Source organism: Podarcis melisellensis (assembly GCF_964234715.1).
Source record: "Podarcis melisellensis genome assembly, chromosome: 5".
NCBI classification, from domain to species: domain Eukaryota; kingdom Metazoa; phylum Chordata; class Lepidosauria; order Squamata; family Lacertidae; genus Podarcis; species Podarcis melisellensis.
Window position 1 is genome coordinate 98,885,062 of NC_138537.1, and position 14,335 is coordinate 98,899,396.

The 14,335-nt window shown below is 40.9% G+C and overlaps 1 long non-coding RNA gene across 1 annotated transcript in view; it reads left to right on the forward strand.

Annotated features, from left to right (window-relative positions):
- Positions 1–8,299: 8,299 nt before the first annotated feature.
- LOC309371018 overlaps positions 8,300–14,335 on the forward strand; it is a 171,045-nt gene continuing 165,009 nt past the window's right edge. The window contains exons 1-2 of the long non-coding RNA XR_014168779.1: positions 8,300–8,319; positions 8,988–9,051. This is a non-coding gene — a long non-coding RNA (uncharacterized lncRNA). The remainder of the gene's footprint in view (positions 8,320–8,987; positions 9,052–14,335) is intronic.

Genomic DNA, 14,335 nt, shown 5'->3' on the forward strand with positions numbered 1-14,335 from the left:
CAAGATGAAAATGGTAACTATTGGCTTAGCCAAGAAGCTAAACTCCAGCAGTTGCTGGAAAGGTTTAAAATGAACAACTGTGCTGGTGTTAAAACCCCAATGGAGTTAAGTTACACAAAGGATGCTCAAACTGAGCAAAAGGCAGAGTTCTGTAATCCCGGGGTTTACCAGTCAGCGATAGGCAGTCTACTCCACATTGCACAGTGGACTCGGCCCGATATAACATATGCTGTCAACATGCTGTGTAGACAAGCTGAAAAACCATCAATGCATGCTTGGCAAGGAGTAAAAAGAGTTTTAAGGTATCTCCAAACTACCAAAAGCTTTCGCTTAAAACTATCAGCAGAGGGCAGCACACAACTTGAATGTTGGGCCGACAGCAGTTGGGCAGATGCTGGACCAGAAAGAAAATCAGTGTCAGGAATGGCGATAAAATTTGGAAATGCACTAATTGGTTGGAGATCAAGAAAACAATCACTTATAGCTTTAAGTTCAACTGAATCTGAGTTCAATGCGTTATCAGATATATGTAGAGAACTGGAATTTTATAAGCAACTGGTACAAGAATTGTTTGGAGAATGTTCCCTACCTATCAGAGTGTGGGAAGACAATCAACCTTGTATTAAACTAGCTAAATCAGGTCAATTCAAGGCGCACACAAAACACTTGGATATCCGTTATCAAAATGTATGCCAAAGTGTAAAACAAGGTTTAATTGAACTAAAGTATTGTCCAAGCCAAGAAAATCTCGCAGACGGTTTTACAAAAGCTTTGAGTCCGCAATCTCATAAATGTTTCTGTTCAGGTTTAAATTTGTATTAAGGTTGGTACAGCTCAGTGTTACGAGCGAGAGGGGGTGTTGCTATCAAAGGGTTAAAAGAGTAGCAGAAACGCTCTAATCACTGAGCAGCTGGAGGTCATTAGGCTTCCAGGAACATGAGTCTGTATAAATAGTCCCCCTGTTTGTTTGTTCTTCCCCTTCTCCCTTTTGGGTGTGTGTTTTGCTGAGATGTGTGGTTCGTCGCCAGGATTGTTTTTTGGTGTTTTGTAAATAAACCTTATTTTTGATTTACAAACCGCATGCTCCAGGACTCCTTTTTGGGAAGATGCTGCCTCTCCTGCCCTTCTTAGCTGCTGCGCGAAATCCTCTGCCGTGGTGAGACTTTTAAAGAAGGAAGTGCACTGGGCATTTACATTAAACTAATTAAAGTTTAATGGGACAATCTTCCATGGCGCCCCTAGCGGATCCCCCGTGTTGAGCTATTTCAATCGCTTTTGTTTGATTTGCTTATTGCAGACAGCTAAAATTTTGATAATAAACACAATTTACAGTGGGGGTTGAATAATTTTGATTGCAACTGTATATACTGTCCTAGTATCCATGAGCATGATGACCAGCCTAAAAATATTTTTAAAATAAAAATAAAGAAAAATATGTGAAGAATTGGCTATTATTTATTAAATGTCTTTACCACCCTTCATCTGAGGATCACAGGGCAGGTTACAATATATATACTTCCTTTTGTAATTTCTGAAGCTATTGCCAATAAACTTAATTGGATACACTTAGATTCTAGGGAGGAAGAAACATTTATTTTTATCAGAAGTTTCCATACTAATTGTAATTGTGTATAATATGTTCCAGCATGTTCTTCCTTGTAGTGCCCTCTCATACCCGCCAACATTTCTCAGATGAAAATAAGGGCGTTCTATTCTACACCAGGAACCTTTTCCCGCGGTTGATTTTGCTGCACAGAGAGACATCATGTATGGTACATCTGTCACCCTGAGCCAGTTGCAACCTCTCCACCGAACCCACCTCACAGGATTGTTGTAAAGAGAAAATGTGTGAGGGAAGGGATTGTGTACAACACCTTCCACAGATAAATGGAATGAAATAAATTTTCAGAGGTAAGCTGTCTTGAGTTCCTGTCAGGGAAAAAGGCAGGTAAGAATAATAACAAAAAAAAATAGAAATTGTCAGAATGATCAGAAACACACCAGAGAGTAAATCCTACTGCACTCAGTGGGATTTACTTCAGAATAAAAATGCTTAGGATTGCAGTATAAGGCTGCCCGGTCTTTACCCAGTTACCTGGGAGTAGGTTCACACTGAATACCGTAGGACTTCTGAGGAGAGATGTAAAGGCTTGCTGTGTAAGGCTCCATTTGCGATAAGCTTCACATATTTCCTAAGTAATGGCTGGCTGCTGAAGCATTGCAATTGAAGAGTTTAAAGTGAATTGATGACATTTTCCTTCAAAAGTATAGGAAGGGCTTCATATGCCAGCTTCACCATTTCCTTCATTTGAGGCTAGGATTTTATTTTCGGTTTAAACAGGACTCTGTTTTTGCACCTACAAACACACACACACCACTTTCAATTGTTGGCTGTGATGGGGAGGGGAGGAAAAAGGAAAACTGGGACATTATGGGATCAGTCAGAAACTGGGGTGGCTTCTGTAATTCTGAGACTGTCCTTGGAAAATTGGGACATTTGGAGGATCTGCACCCTGAAGTGGGATGCACAGTGGTAGATCCACTTCTGCTTCCAAAATTCTTGCTGGTCAGGGCAGGAGCTGTGGGGGGAGGGGCAGAGTTCTTCTCTTTGCCTGTGCCCCCCCCCCTTGCCAGAATTCTCAGTCTGCAGGTGTGAGGTTAGCTACTTCCACAAGCAGCAGCCTTCTGCCTGTGAAGTGATCCACTTCACTGCTGGCACAGTTCTCTGCCAGAGGAGGTGCAGCAGTTTTCCTTCTGAACCTTCTCCAGCCTGTGGATCTGGGGCCTAGAATTGCATTGCTTACAATACAATACGATAATTTTTATTGTCCTTGCCCCATGCAGAACAATGAAATTGAAAATCTACATCAGACATTCAGAAACCAACAAGCCTGCTATCCCAGCTATCCCAGCCTGGTTAACCCCCTAAAAATTATGATACCCCATAATTAAATACAATATACTCCCATAGAGACTACCTTACACTGCGTTTAAAACCTGCGCTTATCAACCTGTGCCTGAATAAAAATGCTCCAAATGCTTTGGCCTTTTCTTCATAGGGAATTGCCCCTCTCCCAGCTCTACAACAGCATTATAGAGCATAGTCAGACCACAGAGTTGCACAGTAGCATTAAGTATTATTTTCAGTCCCTTTTCTTATCATTACTAAGGTTGAAGTTTGTTTGTTTAGTTACTGCATTTTAGACCAGTGTTTCCCAACCGGTGTTCCGCGGCACACTAGTGTGCCGCCGGACGTTGCCTAGTGTGCCGTGGGAGGGAGGCGGGCGAGTCGGGCTAATCCTCCAACGAGCTCCACCTCCAGACCCATTGCTCAAATCCTTTAACCCAGGAGGGCGGGGGGGGGGGGAGAAAGAGAAAAAAGAAAGGGTGGGAAAAAAGAAGGGGAAGAGAAAATATTTTTTTAAAAAAAGGAAAGAGAGGGAAAAAAGCGAGGGATGGAGGAAGGGGAATAAACAGAAGGGGAGGACAATGAAAAGGGCCGGGGCTTGGCAGGCAGCAGATAACTGGGGAGGGGGCGCGGCTGGCGGCGGCTCAAGGCAGGAAGGGAGGAGCTGCCTCGCGGAGAGTCTTGGGCTGCAGAGATTTCCCGTTGAGGAGCGCGGGAGGCCACGCCGTGGATGGGAATCTCCTCCTCCTCTTCCTCCTCCTCCTCCTCCTCCAGGAGAGAGGGTGGTCCGCCCCACCGAGTCGGGCGTGCTCAAGCGTGGGAGCCTATAGTTAGAGCTCAGCTCCTTTTCTTGCCTTCCCCGCCCCCCCACGGAGCACATTTTCCTCGCCCCCCCAACCCCCGCATGTAGAATAGAAGCCCTCCAGCCTCCACGGTGCACAAACCCTCCCCTCTGCAACGAAGCGCTTTGTTGCATATCTTTGGTGAGGTTTTTAGGCAGTCTTGGTGCACCTTAAATCAGCGCTAATTGCGCCTGGACGCAGTATTTACTTCCGAGTAGGCCCCCTCCCCCCCCCCGGTAGCACCTGACGTTGCTATTCGTATCATCAGGTTTGTTTGTTGATAATTTAATTGTTTTAAAAGCATCATGCTAAAGAGCTCTCTCCCACCCCCAGACCCTTGGGCAAAACAGAAACACACACATACACAAACACAGAGATTGAGCCCTGCAGGTTTTATGAAATGAATGGATTCTGAATGCCTGTTTCAGTGGCTTGTCCGCCTTAGGCTGCTGGGCCAGACACCTGTTACACGGTGCAGTCCGTAAGCTGTGAGCGCTGCTACCTGCCGCCGAGACCACGTAACGACAGTCTTGAAAGACCTACATTGGCTCCCAGTACCTTTCCGAGCACAATTCAAAGTGTTGGTGCTGACCTTTAAAGCCCTAAGCGGTTTCGGTCCAGTATACCTGAAGTAGCGTCTCCGCCACCATCGTTCAGCCCAGACACTGAGATCCAGTGCCAAGGGCCTTCTGGCAATTCCCTCACTGTGAAAAGTGAGGTTACAGGGAACCAGGCAGAGGGCCTTCTCAGTAGTGGCGCCCGCCCTGTGGAATGCCCTCCCATCAGACATCAAAGAGATAACCATTACCTTCTATGCTGTTACTATTTTTTTATTTTTTTTTACATAAGTAAAAAGTGACCTTTCCCCATCTGGCATGGTGGTGTGCCTTGAGATTTTTTTCATGAAACAAGTGTGCCTTTGCCCAAAAAAGGTTGGGAAACACTGTTTTAGACCACTCAACAGCAGAAGCTTCTTTGTTAAACCAAAAACAAATAAAATCATAAAGCCAATACAGATTAAAGTCAGCAACTGCAGGTAAAGTTATGATAGCAAAAACCACATCAGCTCTGTAAAATTCCACAGATCTGAATACTTTAATAAATATCTTTAGTCACTAAAAGTTTTTAAAGTTTAAAACGCCTGGGCCCAGAAATGGACAGGAAGCCACTGCTAGTGAAAAAGCACTGGTTTCATATATGACCATATTCTGTTGTCTTGTGGCCCTTTTCTGGACCAACTGAAGTGTCTGGAGCATTTTCAAAGGCAGGCCCATGTATGATGCATTGCTGCAATCCAAGTGAGAGGTTATCAGCGTGGATAACTAGAGGAAGACTGGTGCAATATATGTATCAATCAAGTACTACAGTCCAATTTCCCTATGTTCTGGGCTGGTTGGGTGAGCGCTTGGATTGTCCCCAGCCCTGCTGGCCTCCAACTACAGTGACACCGGCATAATTGAGCAGGCATAGACCTCTTTCTGTTCCATCTGCCAAACAGGCAGATTCCCACCGGGTGGCAGCCTGCAAAAATCCCCCAAATGGGTGAGGAGTGGGCAAGTCTCAGCTGGCCCAAGATCGGCTGTATCCTCAGTCAGCCACAATCACTGAGCCAGCTCCAGGTTTAGATTACACAGTATCCTGGTAAAAAAAACACTCTGAGACATAGAAGCTGCTCATTCTGTCCAGCAACAAGGCTGAGGATGAGTGCAAGTCCTCCAGAACAAAATGAGCACCACTTAGCTGGCAATCTTCCCATTAACAGTACCTCCATCTTAATGGGATTGAGTGCCAGTTTATTTGTCTTTGGCCAGTATGTTACCATGTCCTGAGACCGATTTAAAAACACCATCATCTGGATTTGATAAAAAGGAGAGCTTCAACTGTTCCCTAGGCATATATTAGTGACATCTTGCAATATGACATCCTTCAGCAGCTTCATGTAGATGCACTACCATTGCGCAACCATACAATATTTTCTGCAAACTGTTCCACTGCTGTATTGAGATATTTACTTAGGTAGCCACCACCAGTTCAAACTCCAACAAGGCAAGTTTGGGATTTTATTCATTGATTCATTTTTACTATTTAATAAAACAAGATTTCTAAGCCATTTACACAAGTTACAATGATAAAATCACAAAAAAAAATTAAATGCACAATGCAAAATCAAAATATCACAAAAAGCTGATAAAACATTAAAATAGAAATACTGAGCAGTGTCATCTGAAAGTTGAGATAGTGGGGTGTGTTTTTTTGTTTTGTTTTTTATGCCAATATTTGCCACAAATCTAATGGAAATGGCCCTTGGTGCATTTTTGGCCCCAGTTCATGTCTGCCCTGTGGGTTGTTTTGCCCATTACACAGCAACAAGCCACAACCAGTCAGGGCTTCTGATGAGCATGTACATAGGTGTGCTTGAAAAACAATAGGTTGTACACCTAGAAATTATAATATATGAGGCGGCCCTGTTAGAAGTAACTCTCCAAGACCTTAAGAGGTGTTTCCCCATCCCATAATCCGAGACCCTTTAAGGAGAGATGCCAGGGAATGAACTTGGTGCTTTTTACAGGCACAGAGCCATAACCAGCAGGAAATTTTGGTTAAATGAGAAATATAATATGACATCTAGTTCAGAGATCTGATGGTGTGCTATGATGGAGAAAGCACAAGGCATTTTTAAAATTCCTGCACCTGCCTTCCCCTCATCCCCTCCCAACAGTGCAGACATTTTTAAAATATTAATGGTTCTGGCAATAGCAATTTATCTGCTTATCATTTGCTGCCTTCTCTGTGCCATGTTTAAGTAAGTGTAAAAGCCACTTATTTCCAGTAACATTAATTTTTTTAATGGATTCATTTAGGGTCATGTATTTCAGCAAAAATAGATACCTTTATTTCATTTCGCACCCAGCATGTTGACTGTTGTAACATTTGACCAGTTATTAATCAAGGAGCTAAAAGGTTGACTGTTCCAATTGAGATACATTAGCTTGCATTCAATATTAATAGCTTCTGCCAATATTTATTTTGCCCATTATTTAAGTGGCTGGTGTCATTAATACTCCAGTCTTTCACTTGATGTCAGCATTTTGAAGCAAAGCTACTGAGAGTGCAGGGGGCACGAGATGAACTGAACTCCACCTGTGGACCCACCTGAGTGCTTGGGGAATGTATGGAGACTCCTTTGGCACTGCCATTTGTGGGGAGTGAAATCCCCATAGTGGGTGCTATGCGGCCACCATGGTTTCCTTGAGTGTCCTTGTCCTTTCCTTCATGTGACTGCAGAACCAACGTATCCATGAAGGTACTGTCCATGTAGAGCACAGAATCACACTAATGGCTGTTTTGTGTCATGTGGAGATGACTGCACTGGCACAAATAGATTTAACACACATATGTGCACACAACATATTCAGAGGCATGCCCGTCTGCTTGCCCATGGTTTGGGACACCAGCTGCATGAATGATTGTGCCCGATCCTCTCTGCAATAGGAGCGCCTGGGTGTGTGTGTCAAACATTGGGAATCTTCACTTGTGTTTAACCATGTAGCTTAACCCCTGCAGCACATACATGATGTTCTGTCATGATCTTTGTGTTGAAGCCTTTTGCAGAAACAGAGTCGAGAGACCTACTCATCTATACAGCTGCAAATAAAATGTTTTCACTGTGTTGTGAAGTACAATATACAAATGTGAGTTATGGCAAATTCAATATATTTTTCAGAACGTTTTTTAAAAAGCATTTTCACAGTGTATTTTTGTATGTGTAGATTCCACCCTAGTGCTGTGTCCACCAGTGAGAGCCAGAGCAAATACTTACAATATTGTCTTGTTGCATGGATTACTTTGAATTGAATGTTTTTGGAGAGAAATAAGATTTGGACTATTCCTTGAATTTTAAGGCTGACAAGATACTGGAAAGCATCAAATAGATTTCACAGGTTCTTGAATCAAGGAACAGAAAACCTGCAAAGCCCTCTTTACAAGAGTCAAAAGCATACCCACCATGAGCAGCAATTATTTCTACAGTATATGAAAAAAGTGAACTGTCGTTTATCTCTAGTCCTTATATTTCTCCCCAAGTCCCATAGAAAGCTTTGTTAGTACTCTTACGAATACAACTGTAATATGCCTGGAAGCCTCAGCTAATGCCTCATCGTTTAAAAATCCTTGCAGTTTGAATTGGAAATGAAGAAGCCTAATGCATTTTGCAAACGCTGCTTTTCCACGCTGAGCTGTTGCTGAAGCAGAGCCAAGAGAAATCATATGTCGACCTCTGTATCCATTCTGCTGTATTTCAAAATATATGAACTGGAACTGTAGGCGTCTCTGATTGGTTGGCCATGAAAACATAGAATGGGGGGGGGGGGCTGCGATCTCCCACATTTGTACTGTATGATAGTTGTGTAATCCGATTTTATGTACTGCAGTAAAGCAGTGCAGAAGATGCTGCCTGCCAGCAGATGGCACCAAAACGGAAAAAGTCAGACTACGAAGTCAGACTACAGTGGACAAAGGCTTCAGATTTCTAGCGCTCTTAGTTCCACTAGCCTGTTTTTGATATGCAAGGTAAGTTAGGAGAGGGTTCGGTGTTCCTCAGTGCTGGACTGCGTACATCTGTCACGTATTGTGTAAATTTAAGATTTCTGGTGATGATGACAAGTGGTTAATTTATAGTAATTGTTTCATACCACTGTGTTTTCTTAACAACTTTTAATGTTTCAGATTGTATAATTTGCAGAGCATTATCCATCTCTAAACACACACAACTTTTGGTAGATACCCAGAGTAAACGGTCCTAAGGTGACACCCCCCCCCAAGGGAATATAAAGTTGAGCCTCTCTAGATTTGAAACATGCTAATAATTTAAGGCTGCATGGTTGCAATTTTAATTTATTCATTCATTTATTTATTTACACTGATATTGAAGCCTCGGTAGTTGCAGATAAGGCCACTGTGAACAAGTTGGTAAGAAGTGTACTGTACTCATGGCAAACAGACAGATTTGTACATGATTCATTTTGTGACTGAGAAAGGTTGGATTGCACGTTCAGATGTGTGTGTGTTGCAGGATAGCATATTCTTGCTTTTAAAATCAAACTTTTCCCAGTGAATTTTACATTTTAAAACAAGGTCTGTGGTTGGCTAATTTAAACTGTCACCCATTTCATATTATATTCTGTGCTTAACTGGCAATAATTTCTTCCAAACTAACATTTATTTTCTTTTAAATACAGGATCAAAGCAAGAGAAGTACCAGGTGCCACTTATTATAATTCTTGTCCAGAAATAAAACAAAAGGTAAGGAATTGGTTTCATAACTAATCTGTTTTGGGAATTATTTATTTTTTAAAAAACAAAATTTAAAATTAGACTTTGAAAGGCTTTCTGTTTTTGACTAGATAACTGGCACTTTTTCTTAAACTGTTATCTGCTACATAAATTGTATTCCAAATGTGTGGTTAAGTATGTACCAGATATTGCTATGTTTCCTGACATTCATTGAAGTGTGGAGTGTGTGTGTGTGTGTGTGTGTGTGTGTGTGTGTGTGTATACACACATATTTTAAACCTTATTGAAAAGATGCCAGACATTGCTAGCAAAGGAGTAGTGTCTAGTGAATCTTCATTATCATACTGATTTTGGATCTTTTTGCATATTTCTTTAAAAATGTTCTTTTTCTTGCCCTCGCCACCTCTCCAGCAAATATTTTGACAGTTGTAGTAGCAGCATAACTCCATTCCCCCCCCCCTCAAAACACCAGCCAGTTTTAATGATGGGCTCCAGAGATCTTTGATTGCAATAGCCCAAGGGTTAGTTCAAATATGTCTTTACTCAATGCAGAGCCTGTTTGTTTCGAGAATTATTGAAGGCAAAACATCTCTCGGTGATCAGAAACAGAATCTTGAATTTGCAGATGGTGCCTGGAAGATGCAAGGAAGGGAAATTGCGAAGGCCTCGTGTGTCACGCTGGGCAAGTCTTTAGTTAGGCTGAAGATAAGAAGCTGGCAGGGCCCTACGCTGCATCCGTCATATGGCACATCCTTCTAAGAGGCAAAATCCTTTCAATCAAGTATTTTCTGGGGTTAACTTGAAACACTGCATATCGATGCCTTGCATTACTGATAACCTGGCACTTCTAGAGCAAAAGTCGTAGAAGTGAAGCAATTCTGTCGACCTAGTTAATGTAATTAAGGAGGTTCAAATCCGGGCCAAGTTATCTGCATTCCCTACATAGCATCTTGGTCTTTTTTGAATGCCATTATCTCATCAGGAATCCATCCAGGCAAAAAAATAAATGCAATTCTCAGGAGAAGAGATTTGCATTAGCCAGGGTTATAGCATGAAGACAATATCTAACCAATAACATTTTCCCCTTCCATTTTCAAGGAGAAATGTTCCTCTTTTTAGGATGATTTCAGTGTATCCTTCAGTTCAAGGAGGGCAGTTTTCCTAAGCAAGCTTTCCTGGAGGTAAATTTCATTGAAATTAGTAAAATTTACTTTTGAGGTAATGTGGTTAGATCAGGCCATAGGTTTCTGTGGGGAAAGGGGGGGGGGAGATTGTAGTGAGGTAAAATAATATTTTTTAACATGAGTAAATGACATCAGATTGAACAAAATACTCATTGCTTCCACTGAAGTCTTTCTCAAAGCTTGGGTTGACAATGAATTCATTCTCTATGAGGTTTTCACTTGCAGTAAGTTTATTTTTTAAAATTTTACAATTAAAAATAATAATTTATATTACAATTGTGTTAATGCAGACCAGACAGTTGCAAAAGCAGATGCACAATTCATTCTGAGATAATCGAAAGCCCCCTCCACTATCTCATTGAATTGAATGAGAGAATTCAGTGCATCCAACAGTGGTTTTGATTTAAAACAACTATATTTTCTCTACGTTGGTTTAGCATAAAACTTGAAGCAGCTGTCAGTTTCTTCCCTTGTCATTTGAATTTATAAAAGAAGGAAGAGAAAACTTTGCATAGCTTTGAAGTGTTTATAAAGCATTTAGCTTTAGCACAAATCTAAACAAATGTACAGCGCAGTCTGTTTTTCCAATTTGTAAGAGCTAAGCTGGGGGAAATCACGTTATTTGATATGTGATTACTCCAAAAGACAAGAAAGTATGAAAACAGCAAAAATAAGGTTGCTAGTTTCATTGTATCTACTTTATGCACTAATCCTAACTTCATTACTTATGTGGAGACATGTCATAGGCAAATGACTATCGATCTCTAAAGCAACAGTGTCTACTGTTCTTAAGACGTTTTAGGAAGTATGCTTCTTTTCACAACAGTTGAAAATGTTAGCTCCTCTTTACATGATACCCAGTATTTACAGAGATCAATGCATTAGATTAGCAAAGGGAAATTTAAGCAAAAACGATATGGTAGTAAAATAACATTCATCACATGTAGGGGTTGAATATTATTTTTTTTAGGTTAGTTATTGTATTCCCTCTATAAAGAGGATTCTCCCATTTCAATAAGGTTTTATATTTCTGAAGAGTGTTTTGCAATCCTGTGCATAATTACACGGGAGTAAGTCCCACTAATGCCAAAGAGGTTAAGTGCCAAGTAAACATGTACAGGCTGAGCTGTGAGGGCAAATTAACAACCTGTAAATGCAGCTGAAAATAACTCATATACAAGATTTCAAGTCTCTGTATTTTCAGTTTATTTGTTTTTACAGGTCCATAGAGATATGTTTTCTTAACAGGTTCCAGAGATCAGTTATGAACTAGAGATCTTGTTCATTTACAGTTTTAATAACTATTATGTTACATAATAAAAGCATGGTGCTTTGCCCTCCAGAAAATTCATCTCTTTTTTTTGTTAGGTAACATTAGTGTAACATTTTTGGTATTATTTTCAAACGTAAAAACTTGGAAGCCTTCACTTCTGTATTCAGAGAAATAATTTTGGTAAATGTGAATGCAGATGCAGTTTCAATAGCCTCATAATGCAACTTTGCAAACTAAGAGAAAGCAATACTAGTAAGTACCAGTGAAGTGTGTGTGTTTGTGTTTTAAAAGGGGGAAAGCTTAAAATAAATAGGAATGTGGTTGACTGTGTAAAACCTGCCTCCGTTTTTAATTAGCAAATAACACCTCTGAGGGAAAATGCTTGTCTTCTACTTTTCTTTATAAATCTAAATAATGTAATGATTTCATATTTCAACCTGAAATACAGGACAGAAATTGATATGTACAAAGTTGAGGCCTGAGTATAGAATTTCTGCATTTCAAACTTCTTGTTTTCCATAGGCAACAAAACAGAAAACATCAAATAAACTCATCCCTTTTTGTTCAAAAATAATTACAAGTACCCCACCCAGTTGCTTACTTTAATTTTGCTTCACTTCATGTAAAATGTTTAGTTAAGCACTTTGCCTCCCATTGATTTCAATGCTGCTCTTGGTTTTTAGGTTATCTAGTATCAACAGCAAGATTTTCTATTTTATATCATTATAGAGAAATAAGAATACTGCAGTTGTGTGCATTTGTGTGTCTTGTGACTAAATGAGTATCTGTGCAAACATTCAAATAAATAGACACACACACAGGTTTTGTGATGCCTTAAATGCTAACCAGTTTTTCATATATTTGATGAATCGGATGAAGTGGACTCTAGCCCACAAATGCTTGTGTCTCAATAAATTGAGATTGACTCACCCGATGTGTGTTTACACTGTGCCCACCTCAGTCCCAGTATGTGGCAATGACTGGAGGGAGGTCAGGTAGGAGGCACAGCCCTGCAGTGTCATCTTTTACTGAGTAGCAGGGGGAGAATGGACGTATTTGCGCATGCACACACACACACGTGTGCACACATACTGGATCCATTAAAAGTGATCCTCTTGAAATTGCGCCAGTTTCCCACTACCACCAGAACCATCAGATTGCAGATCACATCTGTCTCCACTGATGATTCATAAAAATTGTAGATTTCGTGCTTTCCCATACTGCCGTGGTGCACAGACATGGATCTGCATCACTCAGAGATACTTATACATCCTCATAGTTGTTTTTACAACAGATCTGCTCAAAACCACTATCAAATCATAGATCACCTCTCTGCACACAGATATCCTCTGTGACACATGAAGATCTGTGCCTCGGATCAACATTTTCCTAGTGGTTGCAAGCATTGGATATGTAAATTTAACACTGTAAACTTAATTTTGTACAATCAGGCAAATTCAAGAAACTCTTTTTTAATTCTCCTCTATCCAACTTTTACTGAAACAATAGTTGACAATAGAACTCTGCAAGTGAAAGGGATGCAGCTTTATACTGTTCTCTGTAGTCCTTGTGGGCTTACATGCCTTAATAAATTACTTCCAGTTTAGGGGTTTAGACTGAGCTGTTTGTGTTTTTCCATTCACAATATATTTCCAACAAGTGTAGCCAACAGAGACTTTGGTATTTTTCATTGTGAAATAGTTATGGAACTTGGATAAGGCTTTCTCCCATGTGCTGCATTATGACCTCTGTCATGAACCAAGGCCACCATCGTAAGGATGGAACTAGAAAGGAGAATAGCAGCTCACTAAATCCCACTTCCTGTCACGATAACAAGAAGTTATGAGAGCACTTTGCAGGATGACACCAATGTAATTTCCATTGCCATTCCTGTTCCATGTTATCAACTACTGGGGAAGCACAGCCCCACTTTCTCTCTTGACATATTTGTTAATAGAGGGGGCGGGGACATCCAAATCGGGCTTTCCCTAAATATAGGAAGTAAGGGCAAAACACAGCAGTCAATGCTGGGAAGTGATTGGTCTTCATCCCATAGCAACAGAAGAAGGCAGGTTGAGCAACCTGGGTTGAGCAACAGCAGCCATAGAATGAGGCAAAGCCAGCCACAATCATCTGCACTACTTTTTAGCACACATTTATGAAGCAGGCAAACTTCCTCGCATTCACTGTCCACTGTCCATGTTCAGCCATAGTTTTAGCCCTCAGCAAAATGTGTAGTTGGATTTTTTTTAAAAGAAGGAGGATACTACCATTAGAGCAGTTTCCAATGATTTCTTGTTGTGCAGAAATAGAATGTGTAACTTTCCCCCTCCTTCCTGTCGCTTTCCCTGAAATTCCAATATATCTCTGTATGAGGAACTTGTGCATTTCTTAGGCAGGAGGGATGCAAATACCACATTTAAGACACAAGTTAGAGGTACCTGGCCCCTAGTCCCCCTGCCCGGATAGACAGGCCTCTACAGTGGTGATGCCAAAGATGCTCTATGTCTCACACATTGCCACCATCCACTGCCCCCTGGAGGATACAGGTCCTTTTCCTGCTCCACCCTTCAAAATTGTGACCATTTTCCTTGATTAAAAGTAAATGGCAAAAATAGAATTTGCTGGGAAAGGTCTCTAACCAAGAAACTTTCTCATGCAGGAATAAATTATGTATTCTGTCTGTAGCCCCTTCGTAAAGCCTACAGTAGAAGCACACACAAGACACTCTGGTTGCAAGGACAGAACCTGGCCTTGAAGGTAACTTTAGCAACTGTGCCATCTAGGATCTTGGAGGGTAAAATATTAAAACATGCAAACAAAAGTCTTCATCTCT